We start from the raw sequence: 15639 nt of genomic DNA, 5'->3' as shown, positions 1-15639 counted from the left end.
GATTATAGATGGTGAAATGGTAGAGGCAACACCAGGGTTAGAAACTAAGTGTGACTTCTGCATAGGGCTGTGAGGTTTCATCAGGAATGCTGGCTTGGAGGAAGGATGTCCTTGGCCTGAGAAAACCAAACAGTACAAACTGCACCAGGCTCTGCCAAACTCCCCAAGATGCATGCACTAGGGCAGCAACACCACTCTTAAAAAAGCGTATTTTGCACCTGAGGAATTCAGAGTTTGATAATTTAATACCTTTGGAAGAAGCTGCAGATGGCATGCTCTGCTTGGAAGAACTGCTGTGACCTGCAGGAACAGAGTTGAGACCCAGAGCTGACAGAGTTTCCTGATGAAGCTGAAACCAACACAGTAGCGCTACCTTTTCACCCTGAGACCCAGACTCATAGCTTTGCCAGATTATTTTGACATATTTCCTCCACACTGAGGATTTTAACATTACTTTCGACAATATCTTTTAGCTTGGAAACATTGTTGATTTTCTCTGCAGACTCTTCCCAGAAAAAAAAACAGGGAGGAAAAAAAAAGAGTTCATTTCCAGACGCTTGAGAGTATTGGAATTGTTAAGGTGCTGAAGTCAATGCAAGGCATCAGCTGATAAGTGGGAGGCTTAAATGTTAAAAATCTCGAGGTAGCAAGACAATGATTTGAAAAGGCCTTCTTTCTTCCGATTACTACTGAGAAAGGATGATATTACAGTGAACCTTGTTAAAATGGAATATTCCCAACAGAGAATAATTGATGTTAGTGCTACTGTCAAACTGAAGATCTGAAAGGCACTAATTACGTTTTCTACTAGGAATAACTTTCTATTTTGTCACTGCTTCGGTACCTGAGCAGTCCCATTAATCTCAAACATCTGAATCCCAGATCCTCTGCCTAATTTCTGCTGGGAATTGAGGGAAATAGCAAAACCAGCACTACCTAAGCTACAGTGGCTGAATTTGATGCCCTTAAATCAGAAAAACATGTAAAAATTTTCTGGACAGTCTTTAATAATTCATTTTAAGGAACATGCAGCTAGAACAAAGCAAGCATCCGTGAAGCAAGCTGTCTAATGGTGGTTGCTGGTTTAGCTATTCACTGCTGGGACAGGGAACAAGGGATCCTATCCCCACACTCCTGTGTGAGGCTGTGGGAACATGCACTGGGCTAAAAATGGGAGCTCAGAGGCTCTGCCTGTTAGTGGGAAACTTCTCTCCCCTCCTGTCTCACTGTCATTAGCTCATGACAGGGGCAACATGCTTTCCCTCCAGCTTCCATATGCCTTCTGTACAGGTTTCTGTTTGGTCCTGGCTCCTAGACTGAAGGAAAGCAGTTGACTGCCTCACTTGAGTCTCTTAGCCTGTTAAGTCCAAGAGAGGTGGTATGCTCAGGCCGTTGGAGAGATCACATCAAGAGAAACATCTCCTTGTGCTTCAAGAGAAAGCATTGGCTAGAAATGAAGGGCATTAGCACATCATCTACACAACTACAGCAGCTCTGAAGTGTTCCAGCAATATTCCCTTACTCAATGTTTACTCTGTTCCTGAGTGCTTCTTTGTGGTATCCTGCATATTCCCTGACTAGGTTGCAAAGAATGAGAGAGAAACTGGATGAGCAGTTTTCAGACAACATGCTAGTTGTGTCTCCTCTTACCATGGCTGGGCTGTCAGGACTGGTTCCCTCCCCCTGGGGGGATGAGTGGTGCTGCTGCTTGCCTGCAAACAGTGACCAGGCATCATAGAACTAGGGGAAATTGAAAAACAACCAAAACGTTTAAGGAATACTGGGGTGCTCGAAAGTCTCACCAAACTCAGAATTCTCGGAAGGCTGAAGAAAATCAGAACTGAGTTCCCTGCTGTCTATCTGAACGTCCTGGAAAAATGATGCGTTGCGAAACCTCAAGAACAGAAGAACCAGAGGGTCCAGCTGAAGTTCACCAGCAGGATTTATCCTTCAACCAAAGCCAGGCCCTTTCCTTTGTGTAGTCCCAGAAGCAGTATACACAACAGCAATACTTTCTAGTAATTGGAGTAACAGCCATTAAAAAAAAAAAAAAAGCTGATGTTAAATATATCTCACTTCTGGGGACATTAACAGAGTTTGCAGGTACCACTAAGAGAAGAGACCTCACATCTGATCCCCCATCAAACCATAAGTCATGGTTTTCTCCTTAGCTAGGTTATGTTGGGAACACAAAATGTCAGAAAAATGCAAGGTTTCTTTGAGTCATATGAAGCATTTTTCTTTGCCTGGATGACATTGATTTAGAAAAAGGGTCTACAGGTGAAGGTGTAGAGATCTCTACACAATCAGAGGCATTCTGGTTCTTTCCAAAGGTGCTGGCTACATCCACGTGTGAATTCAGTGCAAAGGATAATGCAACCAGGGATAAACGCTGGCACAAAAACTGGAGGGTAACTGGAAGTAGGCAATGCATCAACACATCTGCCCAAACTGATGACGAAGGATCAAAAGTGTCCTGGAAAATGGCTTCAAGGGAAATTTATGCCTAAATAAGCTGACAAAAATCAGCAATTTGGGGCACTATTTTTTAGCACATCTGACAGGTTTGTAATAGAAAGTGAATACAAATTTTGAGGTACTGACGGTATTAGGTAAAGAGACACCATTTTTGAGACCTATTAATAGTCAGTTATCCAGGGACATTTCTGAAGGCAGTGGTGATTGCACAAGAGGCACTCACTACCTAGATCTCTCCAATGACTACCTAGATCTCTGTGCATTGACACGTCAGTGCAGGAATGCAAGGAACCATCAAGGAATTTTTGGTAATTCAACTCCATGATTTTAGGCATGGCTAGATGGCCAGGATGTGGCAATTATCAGTAGACATAACCTGTTGATGATTTTCTTGCCATCATCTGGCTGGTAATTGCTGCCCAAGGTCTACTTTTACATGCATTGTACACTTCAAGCTCCTTTCAGCCCTGTAACATCCTTTTATTCCTCCCCTCCCCCCCCCCCCCCCCCCCCAACTTCTAGCTGCCAAAAACCAGTCTAGCATAAGTGAAAATTCAGACTGGTTGATTTTCAGAATCACTCAGCCTTGTACTGCACACAGTTTGAACTACACATGCAGGATTTCATGCCTCATGGAACAGCTTAAAAGTACACTATCTAAAATGGCCCAAAATTAGATCAGTGTTGGTACTGCTGTACTGGATAGTGAAATTGTTTAAAGGTTGTTACATTAAAAGTGCCATTAAGGTATTTGTTGTTGAATTAACTTTTTAATGCCTAAAATACTGAAACAAACAAACAAAAAAAACCCCCATGCTTTCCTGCTGAATACAAGATTTAAAAAACATTATTTTATAAGACAGTTCCAGAGAAAAAACATTTTTCTGAAAATAAACCATGGTATCATCAGTATCATGAATTAAACACATAGAGAAGAGAGCTATTACATGCATCCAAAATATAATTTCTGAAAGAAAGATATCTTTTCCCCTCCACCTCTTGAATAATGCCCATTGCGTGCCCGGTTAGAAAGCAATAGCTTGGTTATGAAAAAATGGAAACTTTATCCATGAAAATGCCGCTCACCCATTAAAATCATCACACAGCTCACACAGTGCTGTCTGCAAGCTCCTGGGCTATAAATCTATCAGTAAATAAGGACTATTTTACTGTGGCTCTTAACATTAGGTGAATTTCTTATTAAATGGCTGACTAGAATGTGCTATATGTGAAAAAGAGAAGATCAAATTAAGCTGTGCTGTAAAAGTTAAACCACCAGAGGAGATAAATGCTGGCCTCTGCATTTTAAATTTTCCATTCTAAGTTCAAGCTCCAAAGCCTGTGTGGTAACAGCTCTACTGCTTGCTTCTGGCAGTGGTGCATCTGGAGGTCCCAGGGCACAGCTGCACAGCAGGGAGAGCCATGAGCATTTTAAGGAACATGCCTGTTATGTATTAGGGAATGTTCCTGTATCGGGCTGATCAGTGACACAGGAGCTGGTCACACCTGGAGCACTGGTGAAGCATGGGAGATGGATGTAACTCAATGACATTCACTTGTGGGAAACTGCTTTAGTTAAGGCTGCAGACTCTCTGGGTTCTCCCCATCATTTGAATCTGGCTGCTCTGGAACCACCCTTTCAATCCCTTTTTTTTCCAGTCCTCCTCAGATGCCCAGGCAGAATCGCTGGCAAGGGACAGCCAGAGTGAATACAGAAAGGAGCAGTGAGATACTTGTCCCCTGGTCACAAGCCTTACTGAATGGTGTTGAGTGTGGCCAGCAGATGGTGATGACTGCCAGCTCACTCTGTCCATGAGGAAAAGCTGCAGGATCATTTAAAGTGTGACAGCCTGGATCTCATATACAGGGAATGCAAAAGCTCTTTTGCACATGAATAGCTTGGGGAAGAGCCTGCACTTGGATCTAGACACACCTTCTGAATTCCCCAAATTATAAAGGAGCCAGGATAATAGGATTTAACCTTAGAAAACTTCCTCAGCAGCCAAAGAGTAAAGAAAACGGGCTTAAGAAAAGTTAAATGTTTTAATACAGAGTGGAAGACATTTAAGTAATGTTTTCTTCCCTATCTGATTATATATTAAAAATTCACTTACATTCTCAGCAGTTCCCAGACCTCTACTGGCTCCAGTGGGCATCACAGTGCCTAAGGGATATGAACAAAACCCCAGAACATGTACAGTGGATTAGCAGGGACTCAAGAAAATTGGCAGGATTTTTTCTTCCAATATACTGTTGTGACTGGGCCAAGTCCTTACTTCTCTGCTGGCCCTGGTGTCTGGACCTGCCCATACTCTAGATTTAAGCTTTCCTCGTAATGCTAAGTTGCGCCTTAGCATGAGCCTCAAGCTCATCTCCCTCCCTGAACTTGGATGTCCCTAGGGCTTGGCCAGGATGTTCTCACTTGTTCTTCTGGCTACTCTTCATCAGCATTGGCAGAGTTCTCTGCTAGCAGTTATTAACAGGAACAGTTAACAGGAACTGCAGGATTGTAAGTTTCCAAACATCCACGCTGTGCTTTTTGACAGCAAGTGAAAACAGTTACAAGTACCTCCACCAGTAAATCCCAGTATATTTATCACCCACCCACACATCCAACTTGCCTCAAAGCAAGCTGTGCTTAAGTCTGTAGTGTATCTACTTTTCTTTATGTGTTTTTTCCTTCTCTATGAAATATGATAAATTTTCTCCTTTCTTCTTTTTGTGCGTGTTTTTTTTTTTTTGTGAAGTGTTTGCAAACAGTTCTTCTATTATCAAATACTTGAGAAACAAAAAAGCTTTACTTTTGTATGATATGTATTTATTTTTAGAAGCTTAGTATATATGTTTAATCATAAGTCAGAGGCTAAAACCGACAGTGACTGAAAACTGGTATTTCGACACTAAATACTATAGCCTTTTCAAAGAGACAACTGGACTATGCTAAGTCATTTAGAAGTGCCAATTTCCATTTAATATGAGAAGGTTCCAGAGCATATTTGACACAATTGCAGTTAATGCAAGATTTCTCCATTTTGTGTGTCTTTCACAGACACTTCTGCAGCTACTAGGGAGAAGAGAAACTGTGTTTGCTTCAAACTCTTCAGGACAGAGACCAACTTAACTAAGAGGTTAAATGCAGAGCTTGTTTTATATTATTTATTAATTATTATTTAATAATAATAAAAAATCTGTGTAGAAATTTCCCTGCTTTCTTGTTCCAAATGTCTCCACAAGAAGGAGCAGCTAGGACTGGCTGCCCTTATGCCCAAACAGCATTTTGGACCCCTCAGATCCCACTGAGGCTCAGCCAGGCAGCACAGTCCCATCAAGGAAAGTCTTCCTCAAGCACAAGTTATAAGGATCTTAGATAACTACTATTTCTCATACTATAATAAGAGTTTATTACTATTTTTTACTCACTTTGTTTGTTTGTTTTGTTCTCCTCTGTAAGAGGAGGATTTTTCTTCTGTGTCCATATGTTACCTGACAACTGGAAAATATTCAAAAAAGGAGACCAGAGACTCCTTAATAACAAAAGGCTCAAAGAGCTAATGAGACCTCCCCCAGCCCTTCCTTGTCCAAGTGAGTTTTTTGAGGACCCATGGGAGGAATTCCAATGTGGACAAGATGATTGCTGTTTTTCAGAGGAACACTGTGTATTTTAATATCCCTGAAAGCTCTCCTAAGGCTCAGCAAACAGCTGCTGGGTGAAATGCAGCCTAGAGAAAGGCTCATATACACATACAGCAGGAAAGTGCAATTGTAACTCAGGTGAGTGTTCTATTCATACCAGCCCCAAATGTATAATTTGTCCAATTATTCAGGAATTTCAGATCTTTTTTTCAGTCCAGTGAACAAAACTAGTGATAACCTGGGCTCTTAATTCAAGAAGATAATGCACAGCATACTTGGGTTTTTAGCTGTCTCCACACTGTGAAGTTCACACTCACACCATGCAAAGCAGTTTTATCAAATATTTACAGCTTTGTGAGACCACTTGCCTGCTTTATGCTGGCCTATGAAATAGGAGAGCTAAAAAGGCATTAGTCTCACCAGGAAGAGAAAGGTGGATATTTGACTGTCACAACTCAGGTGAACATGAATTGTATGGAAAACCACCTGAGCAGTGACAGCTAACACAGCAAGCTGCATCAGAGAGCTGGGTGCACACGTGTACCCAGCTGGGCCACTTCACTCTGGTCAGTCTGTTCTGACCCTAACAAGTTTGGCAGAATCAGTTGCAAAACATCCAATAAAGAAAACATATGTGTGCCTGCTTGTAACCTGTTCCAGACCTCACTCAATTTCCAAACTGGATGCTAACTACTAACCTATTTCAGCAGTTCAAAAAGCACTTTGCTTTAACATCCCTTAATGAAGTGCCATTGTAAATGGATCAAAATTATCTGCTGTGTAAACACGTGAATCATGCGTGTGTATTATGATCACCAACACTCATGACAAGGTTTTGCTTGGCAGCCAACTTAGGTTTTGCATCTTTGGATATTTTGGGATATGAAGCTAAGACACCACATGGATACAGCTTTGCTAAGTTCCAAGTATTTCCCTTCATGCAGAGCTTCACATATATGGGAAATGATACTACTCCAAAGCATTACTGCAAGAACAGAGTGGTGTTGATGGGAAGCTGTCCAATTTAAAATTAAGATATTAATTTGACTAGCAATCATTGTGTGTTTGCAAGTCAGGACAACATGCTTATAGCTCAACAGTCTACAAAACTCTCTCTAGGAGAAAATTGAAAGATTTTCATCCACAAAACACTTGAAGCAAGGCACAGAACATTCAATTCTGTGAAACATGGAATAGTGGAATTATCTTGGCAATTTACATGTGAGCTCTGAGTCAGTGCTTTCAGGCAGGGAATAATTCCACATATGCATCCCTAATGAAACAGGATCATAAATCTTTCTGAATGGTACTTTTCAGTTTATATGCTTGGCTTCAAATTAATCTCCTACAGGAAAGACACTGGAAGACAGGAGCAGCACAGGGTCCAGCCCATGGGACACAGCTCAGGAGCATTTTCCTATGCAGGACCCCATTTGTATGCTCTTATCCTAGTTTGAAATGGGTATTTATATGAGTATTTGCAATGTAATGGTATTAAAAAATAAGAAAAAAAAGGAGAAAAGAGCAGAACAGCAAGGCAGGTAGCAAGTGCTCCCTGGGGTAGCAGGTAGCCTGGCCTGCTTGATTATAAAAAGAAACAAAAAAGGTAAACCAGAACCACTAATACCTTAATAGGAATATCTATCTAATTTAGCTTGTGGGGAGGAATAAGTTAATCTCAAAGTAAATAAATGTGTAGTTCTATAAATATCTCTCCTTTTTTTGCTGCTTATGCTATAAGTATAAACCAAAATCTTTCCAAATAGATTTAAAAAGGAGGTGGACCTGGAGCTAGATAGTGTATTTGGGCCTTGGACTGAAAGTCAAAAATGATGAGATGCTGCCACAGCACAGGTAGCTGCAAAAACACCCAGAGGCAAAAAGAGGGTGTCTCGAGGAATGGGAAACAGTCAAGGGCTCAGGGAGCCCACAAAGGGGCTGTCCATCCTGGAGAACTGGATATGTGTTACTCCCTTCCTCTGAAAGGCTCTGCCAAAGAGATGCCACTTCATCTGAGATGTGGGCTCAGGAAAGGGATCTTTCCTGGCCTTCCATGACTTCTAGCTCTTAAAAGAGGATAAATTGGTAAATCAACCAGCAGCATAATTAGAAACTGTCAGCATGATATTCATCCAGGATATCCAAACTTGGAAAGTCTTGCAGGAAAAAAGGGATAATTCTGCAAGTGTGGTACTAAAGGTTTCAGTGCATCTGTTCCCTGCCAGGCTGACGCCATGGCATTTGGCCAGAAGTGTAAAGGAGCAGGGTTTCCATCGGTAGTAACCAAGTGACAATGCTGGGGACGAGCAATATGCTGCCCTTATACATTTTAAATTGTGTTTGATGAGCTGCTGATTTGGTACCGCTGCGTATTTTTGATAGTACCGCAGAGACTGAGTGATGCTTTTGGTGCTACCGAAAACTCCTTCATTTTTAGGATCCCAGACAGACCCCTGGGAGAACATGGGTGACCCTTAAAGGCAACTTTGTTATGAGCTTCTGCAACAGACAAATACTTGATTTGCCTGCTCCCAAAAGAGATGTCCCCTTGCATCTTTCTGCAAGAATGGGGCTGAGCTGGCAGAGGCTGCACCCCACATCCCACAGGCCTATTGGGAAGTGCCCAGCAATGGGTGCTTATAAGTGGTGGAGAAGGAACCTCTGGCAACGTGGATCGTGTCCAGAGCAGAGGCAGGAATGGCCTGGCCTCAGCAGTCAGGTGGTGAGGCATTTCCCTGTGGGTCCAGGGAAAGCAGGCAGACTATTGTATTGCCAAGAAGCTGCCAGCTGGGCAAAAGGATCCAGCCAGCAAAGACAACAGAGGGAAAACTGGCATTTAGAAAGCCCCGGGCAGCAGCCACAGCCTTGGCAGCTGCCATGTGTAAGATTAAGCCTTGTCTTCAATAGGGTGGCCTTACTTTCAGCATTTTGACTCCTTGTTCCCATTCTGGATTTGAGGAAACAGTAAGGAAAAGGGTAGTTCCACGTGAGCAAAGGAGTTAGATGTTGGGGCTGATGGATTTGCTTACTGGGTTTCTAAATAATTTAGAGGCCCAAACTATTTTGCCTGAGATGACTTTTCTTTCCATGGGACTAAAGAAAAATATCCCTTTGTCAGAGTAGCTCCCTGTTACAAAAGTGCCCTTGCCAAGTCCTACCCAAGCCCAGGATACCTAAGGATATACCCTGTGACTCAGGGTATTTCCTTGTCTGGATAGGAGTACAACTGCTGCTTCCCTATGGGAAGTTTCCCAGCAGTCCAACACCACGGTTACAGGGTGGCTTGAGCCCATACTGGCTGCACAGGGAGCAGCTAGCTCCCTCCCTTTTGGAGCAGACTTGTAAATGTGGAGGCTACAAGCATGTCCTGCTTCAGTTTACTCTTGAGGTTAAAGAGCCTGATTAATCTCCTTCATGACCACGTTTTTAAACCCCTCCCTGCACCCTCACCAGGAAGTTCACCCTGAACAGCTGTATCCCAAGTGGCAGACTCCTTCAGCCAAGACCCCATCACCGCTGAGCTGTGGGACCAAATCCCACCATGTTTTGTAGGGCGCAATCCTCTTTGTGCAGCCCTGTGAGATGTCTGGCTTTCTCTCAGCACTGCTTTGTTTCCTGTAAAAATGCTACCAGGCAAGCTGCTTCCCATAGTACATTTGTGCAGCAGATTATTCCCAGCTCAGCATGATGCTCTCTACCTGGCCTTCCTGAACTCACTTCTACAGATCACATCTCTACTTCAGCTCAGTCACATTCAAATTCTGACCTCATCTGCACCTGCTGAACTTCCCACCACAGTAATCTCCACAGACCCCACATTTGTTACTGCCACAACTCTCAGGAGCACAAAATTATCTGTGCAAAAAGTTTCAGAAGGGCTAATCCACCAGGTGTTTGCAGAAGTAAAGTAAGTAAAGTAAAGTCTTGGGCAGGTGTTTAATTTTACACAGGCCAAATGCTATAGAATTTATGAGGGCTGCTCATAAACAGACATATTTACGTACTTGAGCATGTGGAGAAATAGGTGCTTGCCTTTTGAATACACTAGTCACTTTATAAAGGAGAACCAGAAATATATTTTCAGTCAAGCTGTGCCAGGGATTAGTTTGACAGACTTAATGTAATTAGATGGAGATGAGTTTGGCCTGGTGACCTTTTTCTTTCTCCTGGTGTACTCCCAGTATTTGACCAATGACTCTCCAAACAGCTTTCAACTGATTTAAGGCTTTTCTTGCTGTTTGCATTGATATTTTTTTTCTCCCTTTTTAATATACAAGACTCCTCCCTATGTGTCCTGGAAGAGATCCTTATGTCTTAAACATATCATTCTTACAGGGAGGTTATGCTAAATCCAAACCCCTCACTCAGAAAAGGGGTTGCTGCCAGTTTCATCTTTACTTACTAATGCCACTGCCAGCAAGGGGCACCAGGATTTCAGCAGAAATACCACAATCAGGGAAACACGAATTTTAAAGCTGACATTCACTGTCTTAGGTGGCCACTTGGTGAAGCTGGTGAGTTTTACAGAAAAAGAAAACAAAATAAAACAATTCCAAAAACTGCCCCCAACAACAACAAAGGCACATTATCAACAGCAACAGGCTAAAGCTCAGAACTGTGAAACCAACACTGCTTCTGTCTGTACACTCATGGAGATGTTAAATAACAATACAAGCAAAAGTGCATCTTAACTTTATTAAAGCTCTTAAGACAGGCATGCTTATCTGCATCCTGAAAAGAATGGGAAGATACTCAAGGATACAGATGATTTCAGCATGCACAGGACTTTGTCAACAGAGGAAAAACAGGGAATGGTTAAGTACAATTTTCTCTAATTTCATAGGAATCAAAGAATACCTTGCAGAAGAACCAAGCTATTTAGAAATAAATGCTACTCTTTGGACATCCTAATTATATAATGTCCTTTTTCATGCTGGCAAATGCTCCAGTTCCTGAAAATTACCTATGTATCTGGTGCCTGACAATTTATACTTTTGGTGCTTATAAATGATTTGGAGATCATAGTTTTAACAAATAAGAGATTTTCTGTGTGCTTGTATTTTTTAAATTGGGCGGATCATGTGAAAACTGCCCTCCCAAGTCCCAAAGTTTGAGAGATTACTGAAATGCAAAGTTAGGCTGAAGCCAACCCATGATCATGGAGGGCTAGCGGCCCTTATGAGGTTGTAATTCACATTTCAAGACAGAGTCAAGAACAGCTCACTCTATACTTAGAGACCTCCTAAAAAACCCCAGGAAAAATCCACAGGGCTGGTGATTACCTAGTTTTTGTGCAGACAGCCTGACGATGCTGTTCAGTCCATGCTTTCCCTGATTTGGTCTGCCTTGAACTTTTGAATGACTGTGATTCATGTGACTGAATGCTTCAGTGAACAGTACTTAAGCCCTGGTTTGGGGAAGCACAGAAGCACGTTTGCCTTCAGCCTTGCCTTTAGCTTCTGCGTAATTCCACTGAAGCTCATGGTACCTAAGCCCTCACTTGAATTTAACAAGCACTTTGCTGGATTGTTGCTATTCTTACATGTTTCTCAGTGAGAAAGTAGTGCATCCTTAGAGGTGCACATTTGGTGGGGTTTTCTTTTTTTATTTTTTTAACTTAGAGCCCCATTTGAATGCATGATCACATGCCAATTCCAATCCTTTGAAACTGAACATTTCAGATTTTTTTCTGTAAGATTCCCAGCCACCAGGAAATAACTAAACATAGATTAAATGCCTTATGCTGTTAATAGCACGTTATTTAGTCACAGTGAACCCAAACTTGAAGTGTAAGGTTGGTTACAAACAATAAAATGAACTAGCCCTGTTCTCTGCTCTCTAGGTACATATACTGAAGGACCTCAAAGCCAGTGGCCAAACGAAGGTCTTGATTCCACCTGATGCTCGTTTTGAGTCACAAGGACTATCAGGTAGATGGGCAGTCCAACACCTGCATTCCTGAAGCAAGGAATACAGTCGTATTCATAATACCTCGTACAGTACTGAGAATAATTATTTTCACATCCTGTGCATCATTTCACCATTCAGCCCCGACTCGGGTGTGAGAAAGCAAGGGCAGAGCACTGCCCTTTCTACCTACTGAGAGGTACTTTAGCGACGATCTCACAGCACCACTAATAGATACTGGGGATGCCCGGACAACCCCGGAGAGCACGCTGCTTGCCGGGACCACGGGAGCGCTGGGCGGGATACGCCCGCCGCTCACTCCCTCTCCGAGCTTCCCGCCGGCACCACAGCCCCCGGCAGAGCCCCGCAGCCCTCAAGGAGCCCTTCGGGACCCCGCCTCAAGCTCGCGAAGGAAAACTTCACGGCTCACGGAGACACCATAAGGCAGCATCCTGCTGCCCGCCCGCCGCTGCGCTAGCGGGGTTCCCCCTCGCAGCCGGTCCCTTCGAGGCAGCATCGGGGGATGCCAGACGAGGCGCCCCGCACACCGCGGCTCCCTGCGACCCCCGCACGATCCCGTCCCTCCCGCCGCCCCCAGCCTCGGGCGCTCACCTGAGCTCCGGCTCCTGTTGGGGGTCGCCGCCGCGGGGAGGGGCCCGAGCTCCGCCGCCTCCCCGCAGCGCAGCAGCCGCCAAGTGCCGCGCTGCCCTCGGCACTGGGATTTATCGGCGGCAGCGGGCGGGTGAGGGAACGCCATGCGGAGCCCCTTCGGGCCGCGCCTCGACCGCGGGCAGCGCCCGCTGCCTTCCCGCCCCTCTGGGCGGGGGCAGCCGGCGGGGTCGCGCCGCGGGGAGGGGGAGGAGGAGGATGAAGATGAAGATGCGGCCGCTCCGCTCCGCTCCGCGGCGGCGGCAACGCGGCACCACCCCCGCCTCGCCGGCCGGGGAGCACCTCCGCCTGCCGCCGGACACCGCTGGGCACGGCGGCTGCGGGCACCGGCGGCGGGCGGAGCGGGGAGACCCTGCCCCGGCCCCGGCTGCCGCCGCTCTGGCCAAGCCGCCGGCACTCCTCCTCCCCGGCGCGGCTGCTGCCGCTGCTCCGGCACGGCCGTGGCTGCTGCCCGCGGGGGCTGGGCCCGTGCCGGAGGCGCTGTCGCTGCCCTGTCGGGGCGTGGGGCGGCTCAGCCGCCCCCCTGCCTGGAGCCCAGCTGCGGGGCTGGATCAGCCCGCTCCCCGCTGGAGCTCAGCCCGCCCTGGTGCGGGCAGGCGCACGGAGAGAGGGGTGTCGGCGTACAGCGCGCTTCCGAGGGCTGGTACCTGATGCGGGGACTGTCTGGGAACCGAGAGAGCCTGCTTGGGGCTTGCCTACTCTTCGCAGTCCGTCCCTGATCCCCCGGTGCTGACCGATGCCGGAGATGCGCTCCTGGAGCAGGCGGGGCTGGAGTGAGAACCATGTGGTTTTGCGAGCGTGTTTTGGGATTGTAACGTTGCGTCCACGCTGTCTGAACACACGGGAGTGGAGTCGCTCTGTTTTGCGATGCATACACTGTACAGAGTGATAGATACCCTATGGAAGTACCATAGAGAGAGTTTAGAGGCCATCAATGTCTAAAAACCAAGTAGTGGTTCCATCTGATAATGACATCATTTCTACTAGTAATGTTAATTTTGTCAAATGCGACTTTGATGCTATATTTTCTACCAAAATAGGTAGGATGGAAGCTTCCCCACATACCAAATAATTTGGATAAAAATGCCACAGGAGAGTCTTAGAAGGCTTCTGCTTTTCTAAGGAAGGATGTATGCATGGGATACAAAGAAAACAAGAAGTGAAGAATGGAAGTAAAAGAACCTCTGCTTTGTCTAATGAGGTTGTCACTAATCAGAAATGGTATTATTATGCACAGCTTTAGAAACTTGTGTTTTAATGTGGAGTGTTGGTTTAAAATCCATTCACTAAGTCTCTGTTCTATCTCTCCCACTTTACCAAAGGAACAGAAAAACTAAAGAGATTTGTCCTGGTGCTTTCTGATGAAATGTGTTCAAGACTGCTGGAGAGCTCCATGATCTAAAATGAGAGTGGAAGATGGCATAGAGAAAGAGCAAAAGTCTCTGGATCTCATTAATGATGTGCTAATATGCTCCTCAAGTTTTGAACAACAAAGGAATGAGATTCCCAGGCATTTTTTATGGTCATCAGTGTTGAATAAAATTTCTGTCTCGGACTTTCCATAGAGTTTCTGCCATCTCTTACTTCTGTTTGGGCATTAGAGGAGGATGGTAAGGCTGATATGTGTTCACACATCAGCCATAACAGGGCCATAATCTTCAGCAGGGCCATCATCATGATTGGTATTTATCTAGATATGTGTATGGTTGAATAAAACAACTTGCTCTCTGACTCCATTCTGATGTGTGTCCCAGGCAGTGACTCTCCATCTCACCCATCTTCCCCTAACATCCTGCAGCCCCAGGTAAAACCAACTTCCAGAAGCGGCGGTGGTTGTATCAGTCCCACACGGAGAGCCCTTCATCCAGGGTACCAGGCAATGAAAACAGATTTGAAAAATAAAAGCAATATTATGCAAAAATTAAGTATGGAAGGAAGGATTTTAACAGAGACAAAGTGTTCTCGATGAAAGGCACAAACATCAGTCACTCACAGCTGAATGATTTCAAGTTGATCGGAAGCTGGATGGAGTGACAGCCCAGAAAGTTTCACATTAAGTCAATTAAATTCCATTATTCTTTAGATTTTAAAAACTAATTAAATTAATTTCATGTGACTGTGAAATGAGCTGAAATGACTGCCAAAAACTGTTCTTGTGACAGGCTACAGAGGCAGCATTAGTCAGTAATTATGGCACCAGGCTGGTACTCAGGAGAGTTTTGTGTCTTATCTGCCCAGCTCTGCATGGTGATAAGAGGACTCTTCAATTTCCACAAAGTGGTACTGGGGACAAGTACTCAGTTTACATGGTGGGGAGGAATCACCATAACTGGATTATCTCTTACTGCATCCCAGCAATACTCCTCAAACCTGATCAGTGGTTTCCTGATCGTGGTTTCATTTGTAGGTAGATGATGTAGAGCCTGCTGAGTTGCTTCCTTTCAGATATCATGAATGTCTTGCCATGGAAAGGAATATGCCTTTCAGACAAGATTTCATATGCATTTAGGTATGTCTGCTTGCATGTGTTCAGTCTACCAAATTTCCATCATGGTAGAACCGTGGATGCAAGGAAAGGCAGTGTGAGATCATCTTGTGGGCTAACCACAGTCTTACTTCAGTTCTGGATCATTCAGATAGAACTGGTCGTGCTGAGCTGTGCTGTTTTGGGCAGGAAACACCCAGCAGGGAATTGCGGGCTGGTTGCTATCTGCACACATTTCTTTTTATCTTTCTTTAATGTATTGCCCTTCTCCTTTCCTGACCTATTCTTAGCATTTAGGTTGCTATTTCTTTCCTAGGTAGTCACTGGACGTGTCACCAGGTACATCTCTGCAGTGCTAGAAGAAGCCAGCACAGTGGCTGTCGACTGTGCTCTGTAACCCCCTCCCTTCTGTCTGCAGGGCTGGCTGCTCAAATGCTGATGTGCTGTGCAAGGGATTCATCTGCCTT

At 44.8% G+C, this 15639-nt stretch overlaps 1 protein-coding gene and 1 long non-coding RNA gene across 6 annotated transcripts in view; one reads left to right on the top strand and one right to left on the bottom strand.

The window, feature by feature from the left end:
• The window catches only part of HTR1E (5-hydroxytryptamine receptor 1E), a 38963-nt gene extending 25542 nt beyond the window's left edge, over positions 1 to 13421 (bottom strand). Inside the window, exons 1-2 of one of the 4 annotated variants that reach the window (XM_048298774.1) lie at positions 12631 to 12714; positions 4593 to 4642 (exon numbers count right to left, since the gene is read on the bottom strand). The gene's annotated coding sequence lies outside the window, so the exon portion shown is untranslated. Of the gene's footprint in view, positions 1 to 4592; positions 4643 to 12630; positions 12715 to 13334 lie in introns of those variants that run through there. The other 3 variants (XM_048298776.1, XM_048298775.1, XM_048298773.1) reach the window with 3 other exon arrangements.
• Positions 13422 to 13502: 81 nt separating this feature from the next.
• On the top strand, positions 13503 to 14423 carry LOC125323627. 2 transcript variants are annotated; one of them, XR_007202586.1, is made up of 2 exons: positions 13503 to 13888; positions 14010 to 14423. It is a non-coding gene; the product is annotated as an uncharacterized LOC125323627 (long non-coding RNA). The 2 variants fall into 2 exon arrangements; XR_007202585.1 differs by having other exon boundaries at positions 13503 to 13908.
• Positions 14424 to 15639: the final 1216 nt, after the last annotated feature.

Source organism: Corvus hawaiiensis, chromosome 3 (genome assembly GCF_020740725.1).
Source record: "Corvus hawaiiensis isolate bCorHaw1 chromosome 3, bCorHaw1.pri.cur, whole genome shotgun sequence".
Lineage (NCBI taxonomy): Eukaryota > Metazoa > Chordata > Aves > Passeriformes > Corvidae > Corvus > Corvus hawaiiensis.
The sequence above is the reverse complement of the archived record's forward strand: the minus strand, read 5'-3'. Positions and strand labels throughout refer to the sequence as shown.